At 45.3% G+C, this 24,375-nt stretch overlaps 1 long non-coding RNA gene across 1 annotated transcript; it reads right to left on the minus strand.

Annotated features, from left to right (window-relative positions):
• Positions 1–14,823: 14,823 nt before the first annotated feature.
• On the minus strand, positions 14,824–22,638 carry LOC144141375 (uncharacterized). The gene is made up of 3 exons (XR_013316561.1): positions 22,286–22,638; positions 22,063–22,177; positions 14,824–15,069 (listed from the first exon to the last, which is right to left on the minus strand). It is a non-coding gene; the product is annotated as an uncharacterized LOC144141375 (long non-coding RNA).
• Between the last annotated feature and the right edge of the window lie 1,737 nt (positions 22,639–24,375).

A 24,375-nucleotide genomic window follows, 5' to 3' on the forward strand; every position in this document is an offset into this window, starting at 1 on the left:
CATTATGACATATAACAAGCTACCGGACCCTCGTTGCTTAGATTGGCAGCCTACAGAACAGACATAAGAGTTATGGCAGACGAAGCAAACCAAACTTTTAAGGCATAGTGTGGATATAGGCCGATCTTCTATCCTGTGGCACTGCTCTCTTTCCCGAGACACCGATCAAAAAGGGTGATTTGTCTGCTCGCGTTTCTAAGACGGCGTGGTTGTACTCATGGTTGGTGCCGCGCATGCAAAATCTTTCCGGCTAATCCACCTTTGTTCCTAGACTGACACGTTCTAATACAGCGGCGTGAATGGCTTGACCGGAAGGAAAACTCTTGCTACGCTGTGGTTTATAATCAAAGCGGTGGACAAGGTAATGACTCTTTCATTACACACAGAACACAAATAAGCCAAAATGGGAGTAAATGGCTTATCGCATAACTTAGTACCAATTCGGCGTTTTCAAAACTCCTTCTAATGGGAGTATAGCCTTACTCCCTTTATTTCCGCAGTTTATTAGGTAGCATATGGGAGTTTCATTTTACTGCCACTACATTGGGAGTTTTCAGGGGGACCATTGGGAGTATATTATTTTCTCCAACTGTGAGTTTTCAGAGGGCGCGTTGGGAGCAGTGATAACCTGCATTGGAGGTGTTTTTTAGTTTTTTGGCGGGTTTGATATAAGCGTTGTAGGTCGAATTTATTAGTGTATTTGGAAATTCTTTTTGAGCGCACATGCCCCATTTTCATTTTCCATTTAGAATTATATTTTTTATAGTCTTTTTCTCGCTTCGAACGTTGAATGGCAAAACGAGAAAAGCTTGTTTTCTGCGCACACTCAATTTATTGCATAGCAATTGCACTAATACGATATACGTGTGAACACCTATTATTAATACAATGAAAACACTCAATCAACAAAACACCTACACCGAGATTACAAGGTATATTGGTAGGAACTTTATTTACTACAAAACTCTTCCACGAAAAAAATGTAAGACACTTGCAAACAATAAGGTCTGCATGCCGTCGATGCGCTGTTTGCTTGCACTTGCCCCCCAAACGCTGACGTCCCCGCGTCTCCTGGCATATTGCCCAGGAAGCCAAGGCAGCACATGCATTACAGCAATAACAAAATGCTTTAAATCTACCGCAATATATACAGACGCATATTGGGCATACAAGCTGTCAAAAAATAAAGAAACGGCATTCTAATGACGCCAAACTTGTCACTTTTGTGTCGAACTTTCCGTAATGTGTGAATGTTTATTTAAAGCTACGTAAAATTGCACTTCCCTCTGAGACACCTGCGCTCACTAGTTGGTCAAAACGTAGTGCTGTTCGAAAGGCAGCGCTACCCTTGTTGCGACCAACTTCTAAAAATGCGTGTTTTTTATAATTTCCCAAAGATTGCGTTAAACAAACCAACCAACACACCTTTTAACTTTACCCAGCAAGAACGTTAACACTCTGTGGCAACTATCTACACTCTAAACGATTCGCTTTGGTTCAAGGCGGCTGAGGCAGCCCCTACACATTTGAGAGTACAACCCTTGAAAATATTACACAACAATGTACCACTTTTCTTTTCTAAATTAGGTAATTTTGAAATCTGTCCTTTTCCCTTAGGCATCCGATTTCTAGACAAGTTGATGCCGTGAGTGAGTTCATACCGGTTTGTTGATCGTCGGCTTCATTTTCACTTTTTTGCGGCGCTTCCATTGAACGCTTGAAATTTTCAGCAAGCGCTCCGTTGCATCAGCATTACGTGGGTCTATGGCCATGAGGTTGAGTCGGTAGTTAGGATGCACGTGCAGCACGACATCGAGAGCCAGAAATTTCAAACCCTCCTTGACGGATATTGGGTTGAACCTAGTAATGATTTTTGAGGAATCGGTGGGCTTTACAATTACGACAAGCCCGTATCTCAAGGGGTTTTTTACAGCTGCGTGCACGTCCAAGGCTTTGTAGAGACTCTTTAATCCCCGACGGCGCTTGGGAGCTTGCAAACTCTGAAATGGTTCTGGAGTTTCGGAGAGATTGTTGGCCTTATCAGCGAATATCTCGGTGAGAGTGGAAGAGGCATCAGTAATGTCAGAGATGTCCGAGATATCACTCTGGCTCTCTGGAAGAGGTTGCTTAGATGGGGAAAACTCACGGCCTAATTGGCCTGGAGTTATCGATGGTCCTGGAGAAGCTCCGAGCGAGCCAATCGGCTCGGGGGAAGCCGCCAGCAACGAGGAAGGAGGCACTGCCGGCAGGATGGCCAGGCTTTGTGGAGCATCAGGCAGCGGACTTTGCGCCCGGGTAATGCCCCTACTGCAGCGAGCATTTCTGTAACTCAGTGCAGCAGATGACCAGATTTTAACTTTCGGATAGTCATAAAGGACGTACAATGACAGAGAGAAGCGATTCAGCTAGCGAGCGATCTGAGCTTCGTCCCTTGGGAGCAGACCACCGGCCGTTAGGAGTTTAAAATACGTATTCCAGCCAAACAACTTCCATTGAGGCTAATTTGTGTTTTGTGTGTATAATGCCGCGCTTTTTCATCCCTTCCTAGGATTTACGCGTTCCCCTTTTAGCTCTCCTCTAGTAGCTCTCAACATGAATAAAAAGTTACTTTGGAATGCCAAGAATAAATACTGCTGATTTAGCTATCCCAACACCAATATTGCTGGAAGTCAATTTGTGTTCATGCAACCACAGCAAGACTTGCGTCACGTGGGCCGATTAGGTAAGCGATGCGTATCCCCGAGAGCACCCTCCTCTTGAGTTTATTAGGACCAGGGTTTGGGCTGCTGCTGCCACCTTTACGAATAGCATACAGAAAGCGCGTGTGATGGTTAGAATTACGTTTGTTAAGAGCTAGTCACTAGGTTTGAATGCATTTTTTTCTCCAGTAGCGCGTAATATTTTTGCGGAAATACCTGTTTCAAGCTTCATCAAGAATGATAAGGGAAATGCGAAAGCTATACAAATAAATATTGTGTCGAGAGAACCACGATGCGTACGGAGTAGCATATGATCGTCCCCAAATACTGCCAAAGATTCAATCACCATCTTAGCACGTGATTATGGTTATCAGCGACTTCCAAGTGTCAGAAAAACTGCCTCACAAAAAATATCCAGCTTAATCTGCAAGAAAAAGATATTTTGCTTTGCTCTACTCACGACTATCCCTGAAAGTGCCTTCTTTTAGTCTCATATGGCGGATACCGTCTGTTTTGCACAATCAAAACGAAGTATTCTTAGGGCGCATATAAAACGCAGTATATAAAGGTTAACAGAGGGCTAACTTACGTTGTCTACAGGTCGGCTCCATCAAGGGTATTAGCTCTGTCCTTGAGTGCACTTCACCGTCCGTAGTAGCGCCACAAATTACCTCGCTTGACTTTTCTTGACGGCAAAGGAATCACTTCCTCTTTAGAAGAGGTAAATGTGTAACGAATTTGGCTCGTCCCAAAAGTTCATAAATTGGCTGTGAATCAAGTGAAAAGCACCCCTGCTAATTTGCTTTTTCTATGTCATTTTTGGAAGAGCAAAAACAGAAAATGTACATGTTCGGGACAGGCGTCGGGTAAAGACCATTACCTCATTTCCTTTCAGATACTAGACGCAAGAGACGGAAATAAGATAAAAGCTGTGCGCGTCCCCTTAGAAGATTATACAAGTTGACAATTTGTGTGAAAAAAGTGTGAATGCACATTCATACCACATTCCTTTCTTTGCACAAGATCATGTTTGTCCGACATCGCTGCGAGGCGTATATTGGGAAAATCAGCTGCTCCTCAGCGCAAATGACGATAGGGTAAGGCGATTGATTCCAAAGTCAAGTTCAATACCAAATGAACGAAACCGTGAATCAGTGTGCATGCTAAAGTCGAATAGGCTCTGCATTGTCACGCGAGAAACCTAAGTACAATTCCTACCAGGAGAAGCGTTTCAATTTGTATTCATTTCACCCATGGTAATCGTCAACGTCTGAGAAAATTGGTTTTCTTGCAGTGATTCTTGGCACGCCCACAGACATTATTGAGCGACTGAAATCTTCGCCTTAAAATATGTGTTCTTTGCTCATGGATGTGTCGCTCTGTATGATTTCAAAATTCATAGCTCGTTTGAAATAACGGTCAGGGTTCTCCCACGCAACGATTTTATGTAGCCCTGACTACTTCATCGAGTATGTTTAAGGCTGCTGCTTTATCTGCCCAAGCCTTTTTTTTTTTTTTTGCGCACCTTTATACCTTTAAAAAAAGGCCTTCTATGTTGTATGCAGCGTTTCCTGTGGGCCTTTCTTGGCACTGCAAGACCGTAAAAAGTGTCCTGTCGAGAGGAATCTTTTGAAAAGAAACGCATCTCTTCGCCTATCGCCCGAAGTGCACTTGTTCTCGATAATTTCTCGGGACGGCACACTCAAGCCCCACGTTTATTTTCAGCAACAGTTGGTGCAGTCTACGCTGCCAGGAAGACCGACCGCTGGTCCTTCGGGACGGATAAGGCTTCCATTTTATTGTCGTCCCAGAGAGCGACAAAATTATAGCACGGCTGGAAATCTCTGTGTGCGTCACCGCTAAGGCATTCTTGTTTTGTTTTTTTTTACCTTGTTGTCGTCTGTAAGCTACAAATACTCGCTAGTTGTGAATCCCTCCTGAATGACTACATGCTCTCTACTGGTTTGAACGAAGCCTGTCACAAGCCGAAATGAATGGTAAAAAGTAGCAAAAAACAAACACCTGTTCATCCTCTCAGTGGCAGGTAACGTGACCACTCACCCAGAACTCTCTAATAAGGCGCGACACATGTGCAGCCCAAACAAGGCTGTTACGTTAGGTATACTTGTCTACCATGCACGCCTTTCTGGGTGCAAAGAGAAAACCTCGCGCATTGTGAAAATAAACCTTACAGCTAGTGCCTCAGAACTTGGGCATCTCTTGGGCCTGGGCGATTTATTGCGTTTCACCCGCTGCTCGCCAGGAATTGAGCCTCTGCTTCCGAGAATGCGTGTACATTGAAGACATTAAAAGACGCTTTAATTTTGATATGGCGAAAATGAAAAGATGAAGACGGGGAACATTGTGCGCTCTACACCCGCTTTGGTTATGTCGCCTATGAGAAATTGTTCCCAGTTTCTGTTTATTGCATAAATGGCAGTACTACTTCGTTGAAGCAGGGAGGTAGGCAAGTACCAGTGTCGAAGCTGGCAAGGCTGAGTAGATCAGTAAAGATCAAACCTCATTCAAAGCAACAAAGAGGTCATCTTTTCAATTTTAATAAAATGTACAGTAGCATCTTCTCACAGTACAGTAAGCGATGAAATGGTGATGTGAATATTTATATACCTGGTTGTTTGGGCACAGATCGGAAGTTTGCTTGCAATTTTTTCGACGGTGCGACATTTCTGCATGATGACGCTGGTGGGGGTGCTTGAAAATGTGATCATTTGTTTGCACGAATCTTCCAAAACTGAAGCTCCGACTGTGTCACATAATTGGGCTTGGCGGAGTTACAAAATCATCACTTGAGGTGTGGATTTCCACTCTTAAGGCACCATACGTGGCTGTAGGGCTACATGCGGATTTTACCTTCCTCTCAACCTGCCTCCACTGCACCATGACAGCTCATGTGTACATTTTGGGCTGAATAAAGAGTGAATGAGGCGATCTCACACCATCCCAATGTTTCCACCGTATGGAAAATGCACGTGCGTTTGGTGCTCTCACGGCGGCCCGCAGGCGGCTATCGTGAAGTGCGCACTAGAAAGGGCCTGTTAATAAATGTTAAAAATGGACTACTTGGTTACCGCTGGTACGAAACAAGGGTACAAAAAGTATGAATGTGGAGCCTGAAAGAGCCTGGTCCAGAAAGTCATATTTTTAATTCCTTGACAACCGCACTCTCACGCAAGCACAGCATCTAGGCAGGCTGGATGCAACTACAGCAAAGCCCGCTTATATCGAACAGCACGAGGATTGTAAAATAGTTCGATATAGCGAAAATTTGATATAGAAATTGAAGCAAAAAAATTTACGTGAGAGCAATCCTGCCAACGGAGTCACTAGCTAACGCTGAGCTCTTACCACCCTGCAGTTGAATATTGATACGCCACTTTATCAGAACGAAAACAATCATTTATTGGCGCGGAAGAACTGCGTGAGTGTAGCTTGCTTCATGGAGCGCAACGTGTTGCCGGTGACTGCTTGCTCAACGGTATCTAAACGGTCGACAAGCACAAGACTGCTGCCCTCATGGCACAGCAGTATCGCCGTAGCAGGGCCACGGCAGCGACGGCTTCTCTTGTGCTCGCAAGCGTTGCGGATTCCTCGTCGTCTTGGACAGAGCGGAGACAAGCATGGATATAAATGAATAACGGCGAACCGAGCGAAGCGAGCAACTGCGGGCAGCGAGTGGCGCGGACATGAAGATCGGTGACACCGCAGCCCGCAGCTCCAATTGTGGCGCTTTCGGTGCCAACAGCACGCATTGTTGGAGCTAGTCTACTCTGCCATGGCCGGTTTGGAAGCGCTTGAGCTCGCGCGGGAGTCGCAAGCGACACCCGCGCCCCCGCTGCGCGACAAATTATTGCGGGAAAGACTGCCGCATGCCTAAGCAGAGTGAAAAATCCGGCGTGAGAGAGTTCGATATATCCGGTGAGCAAAATCGCGTTCGATATAAACAGTATAAAATGCATGTAACTTTCGTCAAAATTATGCAATGGTTCGATATAGGCATTCATTTGATATATCCGTGCTCAATATAAGCGGGCTTTACTGTAGGCAATCATAAAAACCAAGAATACAGGGAAACAAGAATTTTGCTTAGTAATAAAAACTCTCAATACTTATAACTGGGAGATTTAGAATAGGGTTGAAATATTTGTTGCAAATCAGTGTGTTAAGACAATCACTATTTACTAACACACATAGGAGTATCACTGCGTACACCTTTAGGTATTAACATGAGGGAGCCTGTTAAAGGAGAGATTCGTGACGTCATAACAGCGCACCTTGCCTGGAACTGGAGAGCGAGAGAGAGAGAAAACTTTATTCTTTAAACCGCCGTAGTCCGGGCCGTCGTGCCACAGTCTCTTCATTAGGAGACGGCTGGGCCGTAGAACTCCCAGAGGTCCGCACTAACACAAAGGCAGTGGGCCGCCAGAAGTTCTTGCATCGATTTGACATCTACGCCAGGACCCGGGTTCAACCAGTCCTCCAAGGAAGCGATGCGGGAACGCAGGTGTGGTGGTAGGTCTGGCGGATGGCACTCCCAGTAAAGGTGTCGTACTGATGGGTACGACGGGCAGTTGGGTGTAGAGAAACTGGAAGCGGCTGCGGAAACAACAGCAGTGTACAGAGGAGGAGAATGATAGTATGGCGCCGCGCGTGGGCATAAAAGCTTGCTCTTCCGACTTGCTAGAGATTTCACAGTGCATTACGCTTTGAAATAAACGTCTAGAACTGTGCTTGGGACTCACGTCTTCAAAACAAAACACCTGTCCTGCCGGAACTATGCCGGCACAAAAACTGGCTCACCAAACCAAAAAAAAAGTCAAATTGTGTGCTAGGATCACCGAAGCCATTGGAAGGCGTATAATATGGACAGAGAATAAATTAAAGCAGGGCTCGTTTTTCCTATCTCAAAGAATTTAAAAGCACTCCTTTACAAAGAAAGCACACACTATTTTGAATCTCTAGCGCACCAATAACGGACGCCAGATATAAAGGCAGAAGTAGGAATTGCGCCCTACAACCTAGCGTGGTGCTTGACGTACGCCTGCGCTCTTCATCCGGCTTTTAGGATTGTCGCACTAACTTGGTAACACTGAGCAGCCACAAGTTCTCACGGAAGCATCTAGGCCTCAAAGGTCTACATATTGTCAGTTTGAAGGAGAAGCTGAACTTGCTGGCAATGAATTTTATAAATCAGGCTAATGCGTTTTGTTCAAACCTGGGGTGCTATTCCAGAAGGCCCAGGATTGAGCGGAACTCGGGAAAAACAACAACTAGCGACGCCCAGGTTACGTAATGTTAATATTTCGCGGCCGAGTTCAAGCGCCATCAATATGCATACATACTATTCGCTGAATATTGGGGTGACGTAACCGGTCCAGCGCAGCGCGTTCCAAAGTGGCGTGAATTGCGCGTGACGCATTTTCACTGCGTTCTCTCTCTACACTGTTGCACTGGTGACTTCTGGAGGCAAGCAAATCCAACTACATTACGTTATCGCGCTTCCATTTTACTAATCAGGGTTTCACTAAAATGTTCTTTTTTTATTTTAGGCGTTCTTATCAGCTTCTTTTTTTAAATTTGCCGTTATAAGAATAGTAAATTCTAAGAAAATTACCGTTTCTTCCCATTTGTGCTGTCAGTGGCACACAGTGCAATCACGTGACTAAGGCAAACTGGCCAAAAGAAAGCGGGTGATTGAAGCGCGCCACATTCAAAGTAATTAGTGCTCGCAGTTATCGAAACCCTCCGTCCTCTTTGAGATACGAAATTTCCTGGGGCACTTAAACCTTCCTACGTAATTTGAAGGCGAAGGCATGGCTATAATTAATAACAACTGATACATTGTACTGGCGATACTTATTAACAACTTATATTTGCACTTGCGAGAATTCCTAACTGATGTATTGTACTTGCGTAGTTTTGCTCGTTTTTTTTCTGGACATACATTTTGGCCTTATTACGACCGGCTTCCGTGTTTGCGTCAGTTTGTTTTTCATTTTGTAGTAAACTCGTTAGCAAGAGGACTGGAATAAACCACAGCCTCCGTATAATCGGGGTTCAGCGGCGCTGGTGTGCACCTGTCTTTTTCATATACCGGCACGTTCGCGTGTTACGCGGCACACATCATTTTGCAACTTTCACTTTTGCACTTCACTTTTTTGTGAATTTTCGACAAACTGACCCCTCTCTCTATTCAAACTCCCAATTGCGGGCAAGTCACCCTAATAGGCATAAGCTACAAAGAACGGAATAAAAACAACCACAGCTCTTCAAGTTTGTTTCTTTTATTTTGATTTGCTCTTCAAAGCTCTTGTTCAACGAAGTTCTCTACAGCCGGTTTTTTTATGAACTCTCTACCTTCACCCTTCTGGCGTCGCGCTGTTCCTTTCGGTCTCAACTCTCGCCTTCACCAACGTTGCATGCTCCGCTTCCTACCAGACGACAAGGACACTGGACAAAACCCATTGAAATGCGTAAATATTGCCTCCTATAATAGACCGACGCCGTTGATTACATACTATCCTGGCGGAAAAGTTTCGCAAGAATAGTGTGACACGCAACGCCTCAAGAGAAACCGTTTGCCGGGCTGACTGCAAATGAAGCGCATGTTCACGCAACAGCACATTGGAATGTTTTGCTAGCAGACGATAACTGAAGCATAGCCACTCGAATGAAACCTCCTTTCCATCGAGTGGTGACGACTGAAGCGTAGGGTCCGGCTGAACCCAGATAAACGCATGGAAGAACCCGCGAAAGCCCTGTCCGGCGAACCACCTAAAAAGGCAAAAAACATGTCTGCAATAATTCTGTTGCGCATACACAAGCTGATTGTAGACTGGGGGTGGTCGCTGGTGCGGTCGCTACCAACGCTTCCGCGGAAGGTGTCCGTCACGTAAAACAGCTAAGCACACAACACTTGCTCCTCGGCAGCCATGGAGGGCAAGCCCCTCAAAGTCGTCAGAAAGGGGTCGTGCGCCAGATTGCTGCACGGCCATTGCATAGTACTTTCCAGAGACGAAAAAGGACTTTAACGTCCTTCTCCGCTAAAGGAAGAACTCTGTCAGGATAGATATATGCCTGCTATTGAGACCTTGAACATTGAGCAGCCGCCAACACAAGCGTCACAAGTATAACTCGGCCGAGCAATATCAATACCGAGTTTCCTCCTAGTTCTCGTGACAATCCCACACACACACCCAGCTCATTCGTGGGCGCGCCGTAGCGACCGATGCCTCATCCAAACATGGCTTCCATGGCGTCCACTTCGCTCGTGTGATACCGTCGCAGCTACGAAGTCACTTGCATTTTACGGAGTCACTTGCAAAGCTTAGCAGCAAATACTGAACCAAGTCCCAAGGCCACCGTCAATCAAATGCTGCCGCAGTCGCGGAGGGGGGTTCTGTCGGAACGAAGAGGTAGCTCTAGTCAGAACGATGGGACCAGCCAAGACGACAAAATTTTTCAACGGCAGCCGTATTCATGCAACGCAAATGCAAAATCGACGACAGATGACAGAACTTCAACGTGCAAAATGCACTCGTAAAATGTGGAAACACGCTCATGACATGCTAAGTTAGGGCGATGTCTCGTATTACGCCTGCCGTCCGCACGTGAACAAAGCCGGTCACGTTTGGCAGCCAGGGCAAGAGCGCGTGCCTTTCGCTACAGAGAACTGCTTCGCTTACATTGTTTGGGCCTCCGCTGACAGGCACTGGAGCCACCCTTAAATCACTTTGCAAACACATTTTAGTGAAAGACCAGTACGCCGAGAAAAGTGTTGGCGCACCGTGCCGCTTATAGAAGACGGAAATTTAAAAAGAATGCTGGGGCAAGGCCGGAGCTCTAAAAGAAATAGCTTGATTATCTACTTTACGCATCGCAGGGCTTATTGCTACTGCATTCTAGATGATACTGCCCACATCCTTCGTCACATTAGAGGTAACGATCAGGCGGCTGGAGGTGTGGTAGGTAAATGTGGGGAAGAGAGTGGGACGTAGGAAGAGTAATATACCGAATGAAAATTTAAAACAAAGGGGTGGGGATGGGGGAGTAAACCGGTGTGCAAGAGCAAGAAGGGAAGGAAGCCATGGGAGTGTAAAACGGGGGGGGGGGGGGGGGGTACGGGGGCTAACCCATTCAGTTAGTTAAGTGTAGGGCAAATAAGTAGAATAACACAGGCAAGTCGACTGGTAACAACCGACGTCCCGTTACAAAGGGAGCTCCTCAAATCATCATCATCATCGCCCACAAGCCATGGTTTTTCAACGTGAGCGCCCTCAACCTGGCGCGCTGTAATGCCAAGTCTTTATGCGCGATTGCGCGGGTGTCGCTTGAGTTTTCTCGGACGCCGTACTATCACTACTTTGTTACCCTAGGAGCTGGAAACTCGGGTGCGAGCTACCTCGCGCCTTCTGGGATAGCGCTTCTGCCTGACGCTTTAAACAATTGGACATTATGTTCATTTCTGCCACTGATTACCCTTCGAGGACTACAACCCTAGCAAGCTGAGGTAAATATGTTGCATTCGTTACTGTTTGTTTTAAATTGAACCTGCACAATACCGTTCTGAAACGTTCTGAGAACAGGCAGTGAATATTTTACGCGAAATCCTCACTACATCCAAGAAAATATCTTCATCGAATATATTTGTACTGGCTATTGGCGGTGAGATCTTTGATTGGCGCCCCCTGGCTCTGATGTCGGCTTAGCGACTCGCGCCGCTGTCGTCTGCTACACTCGCTTGTGAAGGGCAACACTGGCTGCGCTATAAATCGTCCGCTTGGATGCTTTAGTGCATTAAAAAGCCGATTCACAGCAATTAAGTCATTTTACGAGCTTCTGGTACCTCTGAATAATATTAAATGTATCCCGCACATGTTCGCTACGCACGAGGAGGGCGATAGAGAGAACAACTGTCTTAAGACAATCGGTGAGATGATCGTGTGTAACTCGTCCTTTCAGCCTATTTGCCAGTTTCAGTGCTCAGAGCTCTTTGATAACTATCCAAATCCGTAGGCGTCCCCAAAGTATTTTTGAGATTCTTTTATGAAGATTCAACGGTCTAATGCTACGCACCAAGCAGCGGTCCCTTACCCGCGCATCGCACAGCGGGATATAAAACGGCGGTCTTCTATTTCATTTGTTGTGGTTTACTTGCTTCAGATGAATGTTTTCTTCTTGTTTGCCCTATGCATTAATTTTTGTGCACCGTCATGAACGTCTCACTAGTACGTCTCGGGATGTTTGGGAGGCTCACAGCGTCCGTGTCAATATTTTGTTCAGGCTGTAAGGCTTACACTACCTTCTTCATAAATTGGCTTTCGTTAGGCTGCCCACAAAATGGTACATATCCGCAGCGTGCGCTGTTTATTCACACCGAAATGCAATGAAAATGTTTATGCTACGCCACTTGGAAACGGCACAGACAACGCTGTTAAGAGTACTCGAAGGCGGCTTTCGGGTCCCAAATTTCTATCGTAACCAACGTTATTATAAAGAAATGGCTCTAACCCGCACAGTTATGACATGATTACGGTGTTGAAGGCTCAATATACTCGCTAGCGGAAGACGGGCGGAGGGTTAGACATATCCTGCTTCATGGTAAAAATTAGCAAAATAGAATTTGTTTCGTTTAGCGCCAACACATTTGTTTTTAAACTTTAGCAAAAACAAAAGTGGCATCGAGTTACGGTTTACGGAGCCGTCCAACCTTTCTAACCTGTCTCCCAACCCCCGGTATTTTTTAACGAAAAGTTTTCTGCTATAACTACAAGCACTCTCTTCAAGGGCTCCGTACTCACTGGAATCTATGCTGATGAATCCCATGAAGGAACCGAGTACACGTTCAGCGCCCTTGCGTAGTTCGCAAAGTCGGTCCACTCAAAGCTAACGAAGAGCATGCAAGTGAAAACCACGGGCCTTATTGCCAGGAAATAAATTCGTTTCCCCCCGAACTCCTAGCAGTTTATGGGTAATATTTTCACTGTGGACAATTGCCGCATTGCAAAATTACTGCCAGTTGAGAACCGCTTGCCGCTGCAATTACGATGACATGGTAGCTGCCGGGATGCGGCTCCCTTGAGGTAAAATTTATTCAATCAGCTGCTTGTAAAAGGACAGTCCACATTTTAAGAAGTCCTTGATTTAATGAAAGACTTAGTCATTTTTGATAACTTCGTTACATAACTTTTTAAGTGTCCTGTCAAATCAAGTATGATTCTTATTCGGTAAATCGATGTGGTCTATAAGGTGAAAGCTGGACTTTTCATTCCAACAAAGTTGAGAAATGCGCGAAACCTTTGTCCAATCCTACGAAACAGCGCCTAATTGATTGCCAAATCATCCAAGACCGAATTCGTAAATGAACAAAAAACTTGTATGATGGTTTTTCGGGAACTAAGTAGACGCATCTACAAACAATACACCGATGTGTGGTGTAAGAGATACAGGTATACTACTGTACTCCTTTATGATTGATGCGTGTGGTGCCGTCTTTAGATTCACTCTTGGCGATTTTCAAGTAACAGTTTTGAGAAAATGGGGGCCCTGTTTCACGTACGCGCTGTGCGTACTGTGATCTCATCAGCATTTCGGTCGACTAACCTGTCTCTGGGAAAATTAGTTTTTTGAAAGAACGTCTTGCCCCCCTAAGAAAGTTTTCGCCTGAATGCAATAAACCGCGAGTTAAAGTCGTGCACAGGGTCAGTTGCTGCTATAATGCGAATTACGTCAAATGTCCTAAATCAGCCAGTGTGCGCAAAACAGCCGTTGCAGTTGCAGCTGTCCAATGTTGAAAACAGCTGACGCCTTTTAGAGTAATTACAAAACGCACGAGATTTGATGCGATTTGACCCAGATCTCAAGAGTAAGATGGCAATGAATTGTCACTGAGGTAATTGAATATGAGGTTTAACGCGCCTTCAACGCTACACAGGCGATGAGGCGCGCCGTAGTGGAAGGCTAAGGATTAATTTTGTTCACCTAGGGAACCACTCAGCTCTCTGCGCACGTTGACGCCAGGCAAACAAAAGTTAAAGGGTTACGTACCCCGCTACAAGGGAAAGTCATGAAACGTGAGTAAACTGAGCACCTGCATCCTCGCGGTACTCCTAATATGTGATAGCTGGGGTTTGCTGCCCCTCAGCTAGTTGAATTACCTCGCGCCATAACACCAAGAAGGAAAAGTGACCAAATAAACACAAATGCAATAAAGCAATAAGGAGTCCGTTGAACTAGTTCACGAAAAATAGCGAGAAAGCAACAACAGAACAGAGGCAAATGCAATAAACCACAAAATAAATCATTATAATGTCCTTCCGCTGTCGGCTTCGAACGCGGATGCACACCAATGTGTCGGATACATTTTCGCTACATTTTGCGCCCCGTGCTTTCCAAAGCACCGAATGCAATAGAGTCAGTTTCACGCTAGGTGGCCCACTTAGGTTTGAACTATTGGCAACAGTTCAAACGGAGTTAAAGGTTCCAAATATTTATCGGGAAAACAAAGGGGTTCTTGAATTTGACGTACACAATAACAAAAGTTAAATATTTGCACTGTAGCCATGTTATGTTGATACCCATCGGCCATTAAAGCCAAAGCCAATGACACGAGCACATACCGTTGGCTTTTTTTTTTCAGCGGTGGGAATTTTTTCGACGAAGCTGCGCCAACCTAGTTTCGAGTCTCAGCAAATGCGACCATATCTTGCCATTTAGGATGGCGGCGTGTTCGTGCATAGATTATGGAATACCTCGAATAAAAGAAGTAAACGTTGCAAAAATGATGGCGGCTCTTTTACACAGGTGAGCAACGCTTTATGAAGTTCGTACACAAAATTTTTATTTTGAATTGAAACAAAAATTGTTTTTCTGTACAGGGCCCTTGTTTAATCTCGATCAAAAATTACTCATTTTGAAGTGCCTTCGAATCCCCCCCTTTTCAAACAAACTATTTCCCCGGAAATTACTTGCGGCAAGTGCTGGTATAGGTTAATGCGTTGATGCAGCGTACGGAGCGAAATGGCGAATATGGTATGTTATCTCGGCACATGCCACTTTAACAGAAAGGCATGCAGGAGCATTATTCTGACAACACGGGTCACAGTGCCAAATGAGAAGTGTTTATTGGAGTAAAACATGTATAGGTACAAGTTAATGCATGGGTAAAAAACAGCTAAATAAACCAATGCGAGCCACGACAGGAGGCTTGTACATATAAAATCTGATAAACCTAACGTATACATTGTTTGCAATGAAGGACATGGAGACCGGTAATTATGTAAAACATGCATAGGCCTATCGAATCAACTGGGCACATCATATATTTGGGCAGGGTCCTGGGCAGTATTTTGATCTGCAAGAAAAAAAGGGATGGGATTTTTACTTCCACGGTCACAAAATAGGTAATAAATCTTTGAAGCAATTTGTTAAAGCACAAAGCTACTCCTTCGTACTAATTCTATTATTAGGTTACTGTGGTTGTTTGGAAAGCCGCGCGCAAAAAAATATTTCTTGTTTAACCAATGAAAAACCTTGCAATTACACTGAGAGGGTTCGCACTCATCTAGACTTACGTCGCTACGTTAGGGTGGCACACAAGTGGTCTACTTATGTGTTGTAGAGGGAGGACTAAAAGAAATACGAACAGAGAAGACAGCCTGCAACGCATGCCACAGCGTCTGGCTGCGTTTCCAGTTAACTGCATGCATGCGTATTTCTTTGAAAGAATGGCAGCGTCGCCATGAGTTAAAACGTTTTTTGTACTCCACGTGGGCGTCCTTCCAGTAAAACCTAGCAAAAACAGAAAGGTCTATAATTTCATGGGTGGTTGACTGTTGCCCTTGCAAAAAAAATTAATCGAGACGCTTGAGCATGTTTTCGTGGAGTGTTGGGAAGGAGTCTTCTTTTGGAATGTGCGTTAGCGCACAATAAAGAAGGACTATCACCTTGATACCTACGGGATCGGGTTTCTACACTTTAAAAGTGAGGATTGCGCACCACATGATCTCGTCATCTTTCAGGCCCTGCACTACATTTATAAATCGCAAATGACGGTACGCCATCACGACATCGATGCCAAACGATCCAAAGAGTACTTTTCTCAGTCTGTTTGCATGAATATTGAAGTGTAGAGGGCTCAGCCCTAGCCTCCGGAATGGTTGCCCTTGTTTGAAGCGCTAACAAATCAGGAAACAATTTTAGTCTTTATATTGTGTTAGTCAAGTGCTGGCTAGCGTTTTTAGCAGTGTGTTGTTTTGTTTGTGGTGTGTCCAAGTATGCAATAAAGAAAAAAAAAGTGGTTCTTTGAGAGCGTTTGAGAGTGTGCCGTACTGTTAAGGGAAACGCTTGATGAAGAAGCGACGGCGGTCATATATTTCAAGGAGTCTTGATGCTCTGTCGCCACTGAGAAACCTGTTATATAGAACATTGGGGTGCCAAGAGCACAGCATCCTAATTGGAGCTAGCATGATGCCTTTCAACGATCATCCTGCTCAGTGGCGACGCAATTTAACAAGGAGCTTAGAAATAAACCACCAGCGTCGCTTCTTGATCAAGCATTTGCCATAAATGTAGGCCAAACCATAGAGAAAGAAAAGAGTGGGCAATCGGGCAAATCCTGGCCGAATTCTTGCGTCATGGTCATGTGAATGCCTGTTTGTCTTTGAGGCAGTTGGCGCCAGTGGTGAAAAAATTATTTAGGTTACTTAAGTTAAGTTAAGTTACTACTTAAGTTAGGTTACTTAAGTTGCTTAACTTAAGCAACTACTACCTAACTAACTACTTGACTTAAGTTACTACTAACTAACTACTAACCTAAGTTACTACTACTAAGTTAGGTTACTTAAGTTAAGTTACGGCACAATATATTTTTAAAATTTTGTTGGTTTTAAAACTGCAAACTTTTATTCATGTAACAAGTTGACTATTTGTGAAAGTACATATTTGTGGCTTCTTTAGGCACGATATGAAGGCAGGCGTGCCCAAGCTGGAAGGGGAAGTCGCCGTTTGACTCTTACGGCAGCGTTTGCACGTGCATTTCTGCAGCCTCGTGCTCACTTTCTTTTGTGGTGAGACAAATGCCTAGTGCTTTCTTCGCGGCATCGGTTTGCTTCCTGAACGAAAGGTAAGACAAAAAAAGAACCTGCTGGTATGGTATTTCGTATTTACGTTTCCTTGTGCTTCACACGCGGCGAGCACTGCGTAGCTTCAGTGAAATCAGACACAGCTGGTTCTGCATCTTTAAGATAAGAGCTAAGGAAACGTACCGGAAATGCGTACATAGCTATTTTATAGCCGAACATAATAACAGAGAGTTTTAGCTGAGTGTTTTTGACGGTGCGCTTCGGTATCGGCCGCCCGCTTAGTGCAACCGGAGCCAATGCCGCTCGCGGCCAAGCACGCCATGCTTGCTATCGGAGTGGAGCGGACGATGAAAAACGCTCAGCAAAAACTCTCTAATATATTAGGCAGGTTGTGCGGTTTGCTCAAGCGCTGAGGGATGTCAGCGGTTCGCGCCCGTCGTCGCACGTAGCGTTCACGCCCGCAAACGACGGCGGTGAGTTACTTGCAGAAGTGGCCGGTTGACCGGTGGTCCGGAGTCGAAGCAGGCGTTGTGCGCTGTGGCTTCACTGAAGTTACATGAGCCGCACGCTGCGTTGAAGTATTTTAATAGCTAGCCATAGATAGCTTGGCCAACTGTTACTGCTATGATTTGGAGTTGAATCTCGATTTAACGAAGCCACCGTGACCCACCAATATTTCGTTAAATCGGAAACGTCGTAAAATCGACAGCACGACAAATTTCGTTCGAGAGAAGGACAAAGTTATTGCCTCGAGAAAACGCTTGTGATTTTCGTTGGCGCGCCCTTGTGAGCAGCGTGAACAGACACTTCTCGTGGCTGGTCAGTGAAGTCAAACCGTCCTCGCCACCCTCGAGTTCCCCAGCAAACCGCCGCCGAATGTCGACGGCGTCCATCACGTGGCATCATCCTGGGGGCACGGAAGCTTCTAAAGTATCCGGGTTGTTTGCATCCTCAGACAACTCTTGTGCGCCGAAAAGAAGCTGCCCTATCAGCTCGCCGTCAAGAACTTTTGTTGTGTCAGTGTACGCGTCTGCGTCGGCGTTCAGGAAGTCTTCAATGTTATTTGCTGAGGCCACCTCGCCACGCCGACGAAGCTCCTCCAACAACTGGGCGATGCGTCTTCATGCTCGTGTAACACGATCTAACGGCACACTGGCAGCTCGAGTGCTTTGACTGCGCTGCCAGCATACTGCGAGAAATTCAGGACGCCATAAATGTTGAAAAAAAGACTTTTTCTATGCATCGTTATTCCCAAAATGATTCGTTAAATCGGGTTTGGCGGCGAAGTTTGTTTCGTTTTTTGAAGTTCGGAAAAGCATTAGGACTATGGGCAACTGCAGGGGAAATCCGAGTTGGTTAATTAAATCAGGACATTTGCAAAATCTTGTTTTGTAAAAATCTAGTTTCAACTGTAATATGTCGTGATGCACTGCAATGCCGTACACGCGAACGTACGCAACGAAGTAACCGTATCTGCATTATTTGACTTATCTGAGCTGATATGCTTTTAATCATGGGCTGCCTGTGTACCCGGCCAACCAACCCACTCGCCGATGCCAAAGACACGCGCGCATCGCTTCGATATGGCGCATCAATTGCGGTGAAAATGCGTATTTATTCGGCAGATAACAGCTTTGCACAATGCGGGGTGATAAGCAGTGAATTGAAACCTTCAAATTGGCTCTTCGTTCAACATTGCATATCAAGTCTAGTATCGCAGGCATTGCATAGAACTCTTCCGCACTGATTATTTTTAAAGCGTTCGATCTTTTTCCTTTATTCTTATTTTGGCTACTTTTGAAAAACACGTTCTGCGCATATTGCACCTATTCACGGAGTTATGTGTGTTCTTGTCATGTTTTTCAGTCCATGACCTCTGGGGGTCATCGATACGACGCTAGCTGGTGCGTGCCATGGCGTCCACTGAACGGCGAAATATACGTTCACCTGGGGCCTGGTGTCGGGATGCGTTTGTTTCGCGGGCACATGGGACAGTCGGTGTGTTTAAGCTTTGTATTACGTTCATTTCTCTCTCGTTGTTCGTGCTGACGTTACAACGAAGAAAACGGTTCAGGCTATGTTAGCAGACTTATGTTTTTTGTTATATCAAACAATACCTCAATTGCATTAAGAATGTGCCTAACCCGTGTTGCGCAATTACAAAGACTTGCATATTTTTAGTGTTGTTAATATCGCGACCACGTGATGTCTGAATAGAATAAAAGAATTTCTCATTTTGTAAATAGGTGGCATGGGCTGGAGGCAATACTTGAGTACTAGTTGCAGTGAAATTTACCTCGTTCGCATTTCTGTTCGCAGGTCATCTGTGATTCCAAACCGTTTGTGTACTGTTTCATTAATCACCTTCTGCAGGCCTATATTATGGGTGGCCTACACTGGACGAGGTGCCATTAAGGCAAAGTCAACCAGCCAACTGCATTCCTCATACCAGACATGCTGTAAGCGCTTCATGGCACAGAAATTCATGAATCCTGCCCTCGCACGATTCACAAAAATGTTCGTGCCAACTGTCCTCCCAGGGTTTTTCAGTTGTATCAACTCTCTCCAGTGCTTGTTGCTGCATTATTGATGCTTTAACAAATATACTCAGTGTTCCCATGATGTGCCTCTTAAATAAACTTCCACTGTAATTCTTCTTCTTTTAATGAGGCAGATAAAATGGCAGCATTTTCACTTTGTGGATGCTGGCGAGGATGCGGAGTACGGAGACTCGAAAGGACATCCATGTTGCGCCCCTTGTGGCATCCTATTCGGGTACCGACCGTGATTAAATTTGAGCCGTGAGTTGCAACTTCATTATTTTCTAAACGAAACAGCAAGTTACGGCTCAAATCGAATTTCGCGTGATTTTTGCTTGATGGTGGTGTGCCCACGGATGGGCGCTGATGAACGCGGACGGACATTGGGAGGTCCTAAAGTATTCCGCACCGTTCCAAGCGAGACCTAGGCCATTTGGCACAAAACCTGAAGGTGCCTGTGTGATTTTTAGTGAATGCAAAATGCTACGCGCACGGACGCAGACGGACATTGTGTGATCCTAACCCACTCCGCACCTAAAAGTATAATGCCAAGTTGTATCGACAAATGCTGTGTAATCCGCGAGCATATAGGTGCACAACATTTTTACCCTGTCACAGCAAATGGTGGATTTGTAAACATGCCTGATGAAAAGTGTGCTCTAGTAGCGTTCCTCACTTCCTGATGCCTGATTGCGAGATTCCAAGCATATAATGTCAAGTACAGTTGTGCATTTGTGCGCGGCTCTGTTGAAATTGTGCTTGACTGCGCGTTCAAAATAGCAATAATGTGGCACGTGGTTCGACAAATGTTGTAGCGTTACTTTATGGGACTATGTAATGGGTCGCCCTTGCCTCATTCACAAGAAGCGTAAACTCCATACCTGTTTCTTACATTATACTGTTCGCAAGGCTGCGGAAGACGTGAATTTGTGTTCCCTGGTGGTGTCTGGAACCTGTCGTTTCACTACCTACGCACACCCAAAATATCCCCGCTTGGCCCTTTGCCTTTACTGGACGGCAACGCTTTGGGAAGCTAACCCAGCGTCTAGCGAAATTGCACCCTTGCCAAGAACCAATAGGAACTTGATTTTTCTCCTCTTAACGTTTTTGCGTGTGCATGTCCACACAAATGTGACTTCTGTTCAATTACTGCTACTGATTAGAAGTTGCCGAGATGGAATAGACCTCATGGAACTCATCAAATAAGCAAGGCCATTAAAGCCGTTATGATAAATGGGGAGCAAGTGCTTTCCTTCTTTCACATCCAAACTGAAAAGGCTGCCACAGTGAAAAAGAATGATCTGCAGAGATTTCGGTCGTGAGCAATCGCAAGTATCCGAGTATCTAGATTTTGTTATGGTTGATATTTGTGTATCACTGCAACAGCGCCCACAGTCTGAGGGTGTCGTAGATACCACTAAAACCGCAAATGGCAGATTCTTCCGGGTTCTCTTCGTTTTCAATTACCATGGAGGATAACTCCCGTGTGTGGTTATGGTACCTTAGTAGTGTATTTTTTCGTGCTTTTTCTCTCTTTACTGTGTATTGTCTATGTTGAGGTGTATTACTCACTCTTTATTATTACATGTGTATTGCAAAGAATAATGACAATTTGAACTTGCTATACGAAATATTGCAGTGCAATAAATATTTCTTCATTTATGAGGGTCCCTTTTGTGTGGCTAGGCAAGATGTGAACACACGACCGAATTTGTAATCATCTGTAAACAGTACTGGTGAATTGCCACTTCATATTTCAAAACAAATATTATCTTCTTCTAAAAGCATGCTGTGAACAAGTCTGAGAATAATATATTTAAAAATGGCAGCATCTCCACTCCGGGGATGATGGCGAGGGTGCAGAGTACGCGTGGACTCGAAATGACATCCAAGTTCCGCCCCGAGTGACATCCAATTTGCTCCCCGACCGTCAGTCGATTTTAGCCGTGAGTTGCACCCTGATTATTCCTTAAATGAAACTGCAACTCACAGCTCAAATCAAATTTCGCTTGATTTTCGCGTGATGGTGGTGTGCGCACGGATGGACGCGGATGTACATTGGGAGGTCCTAAGGTAGTCTGCACGCTATAGGCGATGGAGTAAGCCATTTCGCTCTCGGTTACAAATTCACGGTCGTAGTCCATTGGGTAAGCGGACCGACACTAACTTTGTCTGGACTACCAGGTACCGCCTCAGATCCTGTCGGTGCTTGTGTAATTTTTTGCGATTGTAAATGCTATGCGCGCGGACGCGGACGGACATTGTGTGGTCCTAAGGTGCTCCGCACCTAATAAACACTAACCAATTCATGATAGCGTCGGGACACTATTCCCATGCCCGTCGCCGTAAGCAGCGCCTTCTAGCCAATCAAACTACCAGATAAAATCGGTGTCCGCAAAACCGAAACCGGAAGTTAGCAGTTCGTTCTTTCCCCAGGAGCTCGGTGCGCTACAGTCAATTCGGCCGCAGGGTTGTATGGGAGGGTCCCCTTTTACTAGTATTCATTTCTCTAAGGGCACACTCTCAAACGCTCTCGAAAGAAGTGCGGGTGTACGCAGTTTACGGCTTTGCACCCAAATGAGGGAGAATACGTCGGAAGCTGTGCGCTGCGTTGTTGGCATCTGATTTAACCCCCGTGTACGCACAATTCTGGGCGTTTCGAACGACGTTCTTGCCATTATCAGTTATAATCTTTTCTTCCAGTTCCCCGAATTATTCCGTTACCTGAATTAGAAGACTCCGCATGTCGTCGTCGGGCTGGAGGTTGGGAACGTGATCCTGCCGCCATCGCCAACTGGACAGCTAATCTGAGACGACGTGTGCGAGGGAAGCGTACCACCTGCAAGTACGGAGGCTTTAAACCATACTACCCCGGCCCCCTCATGAACCGCGTTCCACGTTCAACAACTCTCCAAAGATCCGAGCTCGGCATCTTTCAGCTCCTCACCTTTTAGCAGCAGCAATTTCCTGCGCAGTACGTTGTCGAGAAGGCCGGTTGATCCGTCGTAACTGAGCAGCATCGGGATCCGATCCCAGCGATGGGTTAATGTCACTAGCGACGTCTTCCTCGGTGTCTCGTCCCAGAGGCTTCATGCAAGCTAACAGAGCACCCATGCTGCTTGCGTTCAGTAACTGCTCTAATTGCCAACTGCTCAATTACAGCGAAGGCGTGCAGCAGCAACGGAAGTCCCTTTCTCTCAAAACTGTAAAAACGCACCCCGTGCGGAAAGATTTCTAGGTTTAAAATGAACAGAGGCTGCCAACTTTATCCTTCTTGCAGCCGTTTCGATCTAAGCCACATTGTGAAGCTTTGGCTCTTTCTTCCATGTAGTGTTCAGTGCACTGATAGACGAGGATAAGGAAATTTGATAACTGATGGGAAAAAGTTTGCAGGCGCATGCGCAAACAAGTCGTCTCAATTGCATGAACATCAGCAAACGATAAATAATATAAAGAGAACTTTGGGCAGTGCCTAAAGCCACACCTAATCTCAGGCAAAAGATGCTGAGTCAACGCCTTTAAACACTGGTAGCGTGAGTAATGCAATCATACTGCCCGTGATAGCTAAACGTTGTCTCAAGCTATCGGCATAAGTAAACAAAACTGAACCAGAAGATTGACGAGGCCGTACACAAGATACAAAGTTCGGCTTGATTGTACGCAGAAAAGCAAAGATTGAGAATAAATATAGTACCCTTATCTATTTACGCTACTGCAAATGCCGAACGACAGTAGTCTTCGGCTTCTGCGGCACAGTAATTTCCTCTGCTGTCCGATCCACCCACGTCTCACACTGTTACCCTCTTGTCTTAGCTGGTGTAATGAATGTTTGTAGTGTTCAATTTGGCCTCGTTGTAACTTCTGTCACGCCTGTTGGTACTTTTACGCTTAAGCGCTTGAACTAAGAGTCCAAGGCTGTCGCGCAAACCTGGTTCGATATTTTGTAATTGAATTCTTTTTAACGCATTTTCTTTGATTTGGTTGGAAAAAATTCATCTCACAGCTACTTTTATATATCATAACACTGCAAACGCGATCAATAAAAAGACGTCCTTCATAGAATGAAAAAGTATACATATATTTTTTTTGCTGAACAACGTTGACAATTTCGGAGGAAATATCGAGATCTGCTGAATTGTAAAATTGGTGCTTAAAAACGCCTCCTTCAGGCATTCCTTCCAAGGGACCGGCAAACATGTCTGGCATCTTCGCATTTGAGCGGCCGAGCCGAAACGGTTGTTTTTATAGGTGAACGTGGCGGCAAATGCACCGCAAAAAAAAAAACACAGACGTTGCTCCATGCAGTCACCGCTCTGCGGTGTAGTCGGTGTTTCTTCCTCCTTCAAGTGGTACGGCACTTTACCATATCTAAATATCCGCTCCGTAACACCTCCGCCTTAAAACACCGAGCGCTTAGACGCATTAACTACGCAACCACATGAGGCGGTGACTTGGCCTTGGCTGTGCTTGAATGTTTTATTGAAGCTAAGAAGCACCATACGTGTTTCACAGCGAAGCTTTTAGCACCTGGTTGCTGGGAAGACTTCGTGTCGTAATGAAACAACTCAGACAGGACCCAGCCGTTATCGTCGAACACACCTAGCGCGCACGTCACGCCAATCAAGCATGCGCCATAGAGTTAGGTTCAAAGTTTTCTTTGAATAATAGCTTCTTTTGAAGCATGCCGGCATTCTGCTCGCCGATATAAAAATATTGCCATTTGAGTGTCTGTAATGACGTTTGCGCTTTTTTTCGATGCTTCCGCTTGTGTAATGGCCAAACGAAACCCTTCAACTTCCCCTTCGATTCCCTTGTAGGAAGGTCCTCCAGTTAACACAATTGCAACAGTATTCGAATACGGCAATTTGTGCATCGCACTTTCGTAGTTACGGAAAGCAATATGTAGTGTGTTCTCATAATTTTGCCTATTTTTTTTGGGTATACAAAAGGCGAAGCAGGTGTCGGAAGCGCTTGATGTACAAAAAGTGGCCTTGGAGCAATGGTACCCCCCCCCCCCCCCTCACTGTGTCTCTGGTC

This window comes from Haemaphysalis longicornis, unplaced genomic scaffold, assembly GCF_048455015.1.
Source record: "Haemaphysalis longicornis isolate Haplotype H1 unplaced genomic scaffold, Haemaphysalis longicornis Haplotype H1 scaffold_6, whole genome shotgun sequence".
Classification (NCBI taxonomy): Eukaryota; Metazoa; Arthropoda; class Arachnida; order Ixodida; family Ixodidae; genus Haemaphysalis; species Haemaphysalis longicornis.